The following is a 4,970-nucleotide window of genomic DNA, read 5'->3' on the forward strand; positions in this document are numbered from 1 at the left end:
CCCTCACAATAGTTTTGCGTTCCCTCACTATAGTTTTGCATTCCCTCACTATAGTTTTGCGTTCCTTTACAATAGTTTTGCGTTCCCTCACAATAGTTTTGCGTTCCTATACAATAGTTTTGCGTTCCCTCACAATAGTTTTGCGTTCCCTCACAATAGTTTTGAGTTCCCTTACTATAGTTTTGAGTTCCCTCACAATAGTTTTGCGTTCCCTCACAATAGTTTTGCGTTCCTTTTCAATAGTTTTACGTTCCTTTTCAATAGTTTTGGGTTCCCTCACAATAGTTTTGCATTCCTTTTCAATAGTTTTGCGTTCCCTCACAATAGTTTTGCGTTCCTTTTCAATAGTTTTGCGTTCCCTCACAATAGTTTTGCGCTCCCTCACAATAGTTTTGCGTTCCTTTTCAATAGTTTTGCGTTCCCTCACAATAGTTTTGCATTCCTTTTCAATAGTTTTGCGTTCCCTCACAATAGTTTTGCGTTCCTTTTCAATAGTTTTGCGTTCCCTCACAATAGTTTTGCGTTTCCTCACAATAGTTTTGCGTTCCTTTTCAATAGTTTTGCGTTCCCTCACAATAGTTTTGCTTTCCTTTTCAATAGTTTTGCGTTCCCTCACAATAGTTTTGCGTTCCCTCACTATAGTTTTGCGTTCCCTCACTATAGTTTTGCGTTCCCTCACTATAGTTTTGCGTTCCTTTACAATAGCTTTGCGTTCCATCACAATAGTTTTGCGTTCCTATACAATAGTTTTGCGTTCCCTCACAATAGTTTTGCGTTTCCTCACAATAGTTTTGCGTTCCTTTTCAATAGTTTTGCGTTCCCTCACAATAGTTTTGCGTTCCTTTTCAATAGTTTTGCGTTCCCTCACAATAGTTTTGCGTTCCCTCACTATAGTTTTGCGTTCCCTCACTATAGTTTTGCGTTCCTTTACAATAGCTTTGCGTTCCCTCACAATAGTTTTGCGTTCCTTTTCAATAGTTTTGCGTTCCCTCACAATAGTTTTGTGTTCCTTTTCAATAGTTTTGGGTTCCCTCACAATAGTTTTGAGTTCCTTTTCAATAGTTTTGCGTTCCCTCACAATAGTTGTGCATTCCTTTTCAATAGTTTTGCGTTCCCTCACAATAGTTTTGCGTTCCCTCACTATAGTTTTGCATTCCCTCACTATAGTTTTGCGTTCTTTTACAATAGTTTTGCGTTCCCTCACAATAGTTTTGCGTTCCCTCACAATAGTTTTGCGTTCCCTCACAATAGTTTTGCGTTCCTTTTCAATAGTTTTACGTTCCTTTTCAATAGTTTTGGGTTCCCTCACTATAGTTTTGCGTTCTTTTACAATAGTTTTGCGTTCCCTCACAATAGTTTTGCGTTCCCTCACTATAGTTTTGCGTTCTTTTACAATAGTTTTGCGTTCCCTCACAATAGTTTTGCGTTCCCTCACAATAGTTTTGCGTTCCCTCACAATAGTTTTGCGTTCCTTTTCAATAGTTTTGCGTTCCTTTTCAATAGTTTTGCGTTCCCTCACAATAGTTTTGCGTTCCCTCACAATAGTTTTGCGTTCCTTTTCAATAGTTTTGCGTTCCCTCACAATAGTTTTGCGTTCCTTTTCAATAGTTTTGCGTTCCCTCACAATAGTTTTGCGTTCCTTTTCAATAGTTTTGCGTTCCCTCACAATAGTTTTGCGTTCCCTCACAATAGTTTTGCGTTCCTTTTCAATAGTTTTGCGTTCCCTCACAATAGTTTTGCGTTCTTTTCAATAGTTTTGCGTTCCCTCACAATAGTTTTGCGTTCCCTCACTATAGTTTTGCGTTCCCTCACTATAGTTTTGCGTTCCTTTACAATAGTTTTGCGTTCCCTCACAATAGTTTTGCGTTCCCTCACTATAGTTTTGCGTTCCCTCACTATAGTTTTATGTTCTTTACAATAGTTTTATGTTCCTCACAATAGTTTTGTGTTCCTCACAATAGTTTTGCGTTCCCTCACAATAGTTTTGCGTTCCTTTTCAATAGTTTTACGTTCCTTTTCAATAGTTTTGGGTTCCCTCACAATAGTTTTGCGTTCCTTTTCAATAGTTTTGCGTTCCCTCACAATAGTTTTGCGTTCCCTCACAATAGTTTTGCGTTCCTTTTCAATAGTTTTGCGTTCCTCACAATAGTTTTATGTTCCTTTTCAATAGTTTTATGTTCCTCACAATAGTTTTACGTTCCTTTTCAATAGTTTTGCGTTCCTCACAATAGTTTTGCGTTCCTCACAATAGTTTTATGTTCCTTTTCAATAGTTTTATGTTCCTCACAATAGTTTTACGTTCCTTTTCAATAGTTTTGCGTTCCCTCACAATAGTTTTGCGTTCCCTCACTATAGTTTTGCGTTCCCTCACTATAGTTTTGCGTTCCTTTACAATAGTTTTGCGTTCCCTCACAATAGTTTTGCGTTCCCTCACTATAGTTTTGCGTTCCTTTACAATAGTTTTGCGTTCCCTCACTATAGTTTTGCGTTCCCTTACTATAGTTTTGCGTTCCTATACAATAGTTTTGCGTTCCCTTACTATAGTTTTGAGTTCCCTCACAATAGTTTTGTGTTCCCTCACAATAGTTTTGAGTTCCTTTACAATAGTTTTGCGTTCCTTTTCAATAGTTTTGGGTTCCCTCACAATAGTTTTGTGTTCCTTTTCAATAGTTTTGCGTTCCCTCACAATAGTTTTGCGTTCCTTTTCAATAGTTTTGCGTTCCCTCACAATAGTTTTGAGTTCCTTTACAATAGTTTTGCGTTCCTTTTCAATAGTTTTGGGTTCCCTCACAATAGTTTTGCGTTCCTTTTCAATAGTTTTGCGTTCCCTCACAATAGTTTTGCGTTCCTTTTCAATAGTTTTGCGTTCCCTCACAATAGTTTTGCGTTCCCTCACTATAGTTTTGCGTTCTTTTACAATAGTTTTGCGTTCCCTCACAATAGTTATGCGTTCCCTCACAATAGTTTTGCGTTCCTTTTCAATAGTTTTATGTTCCTTTTCAATAGTTTTGGGTTCCCTCACAATAGTTTTGCATTCCTTTTCAATAGTTTTGCATTCCCTCACAATAGTTTTGCGTTCCTTTTCAATAGTTTGGCGTTCCCTCACAATAGTTTTGCGTTCCCTCACAATAGTTTTGCGTTCCTTTTCAATAGTTTGGCGTTCCCTCACAATAGTTTTGCGTTCCCTCACAATAGTTTTGCGTTCCTTTTCAATAGTTTTGCGTTCCCTCACAATAGTTTTGCTTTCCTTTTCAATAGTTTTGCGTTCCCTCACTATAGTTTTGCGTTCCCTCACTATAGTTTTGCGTTCCTTTTCAATAGTTTTGCGTTACCTCACAATAGTTTTGCTTTCCTTTTCAATAGTTTTGCGTTCCCTCACTATAGTTTTGCGTTACCTCACTATAGTTTTGCGTTCCTTTACAATAGTTTTGTGTTCCCTCACAATAGTTTTGCGTTCCCTCACAATAGTTTTGCGTTCCCTCACGATAGTTTTGCGTTCCCTCACAATAGTTTTGCGTTCCTTTACAATAGTTTTGCGTTCCCTCACAATAGTTTTGCGTTCCTATACAATAGTTTTGCGTTCCCTTACTATAGTTTTGAGTTCCCTTACTATAGTTTTGAGTTCCCTCACAATAGTTTTGAGTTCCCTCACAATAGTTTTGCGTTCCCTCACAATAGTTTTGTGTTCCCTCACAATAGTTTTGCGTTCCTATACAATAGTTTTGCGTTCCCTCACGATAGTTTTACGTTCCCTCACAATAGTTTTGCGTTCCTTTACAATAGTTTTGCGTTCCCTCACAATAGTTTTGCGTTCCTATACAATAGTTTTGCGTTCCCTTACTATAGTTTTGAGTTCCCTTACTATAGTTTTGAGTTCCCTCACAATAGTTTTGCATTCCCTCACAATAGTTTTGCGTTCCCTCACGATAGTTTTGCGTTCCCTCACGATAGTTTTGCGTTCCTTTACAATAGTTTTGCGTTCCTCACAATAGTTTTGCGTTCCTTACTATAGTTTTGAGTTCCCTTACTATAGTTTTGAGTTCCCTCACAATAGTTTTGCGTTCCTCACAATAGTTTTGCGTTCCTATACAATAGTTTTGCGTTCCCTCACGATAGTTTTGCGTTCCCTCACAATAGTTTTGCGTTCCTTTACAATAGTTTTCGTTCCCTCACAATAGTTTTGTGTTCCTTTACAATAGTTTTGCGTTCCTTTACAATAGTTTTACGTTCCCTCACAATGGTTTTGCGTTCCTATACAATAGTTTTGCGTTCCCTCACAATAGTTTTGAGTTCCTTTACTATAGTTTTGAGTTCCCTCACAATAGTTTTGCGTTCCCTCACAATAGTTTTGCGTTCCTTTACAATAGTTTTGCGTTCCCTCACAATAGTTTTGCGTTCCTTTACAATAGTTTTGTGTTCCTTTACAATAGTTTTGCGTTCCTCACAATGGTTTTGCGTTCCTATACAATAGTTTTGCGTTCCCTCACAATAGTTTTGAGTTCCCTTACTATAGTTTTAGTTCCCTCACAATAGTTTTATGTTCCCTCACAATAGTTTTGCGTTCCTTTTCAATAGTTTTACGTTCCTTTTCAATAGTTTTGGGTTCCCTCACAATAGTTTTGCGTTCCTTTTCAATAGTTTTGCGTTCCCTCACAATAGTTTTGCGTTCCTTTTCAATAGTTTTGCGTTCCCTCACAATAGTTTTGCGTTCCTTTACAATAGTTTTGCGTTCCCTCACAATAGTTTTGCGTTCCTATACAATAGTTTTGCGTTCCCTTACTATAGTTTTGAGTTCCCTTACTATAGTTTTGAGTTCCCTCACAATAGTTTTGAGTTCCCTCACAATAGTTTTGCGTTCCCTCACAATAGTTTTGCGTTCCTTTTCAATAGTTTTGCGTTCCCTCACAATAGTTTTGCGTTCCCTCACTATAGTTTTGCGTTCTTTTACAATAGTTTTGCGTTCCCTCACA

Source organism: Xyrauchen texanus, chromosome 16 (genome assembly GCF_025860055.1).
Source record: "Xyrauchen texanus isolate HMW12.3.18 chromosome 16, RBS_HiC_50CHRs, whole genome shotgun sequence".
In the NCBI taxonomy this organism is placed as follows: Eukaryota; Metazoa; Chordata; class Actinopteri; order Cypriniformes; family Catostomidae; genus Xyrauchen; species Xyrauchen texanus.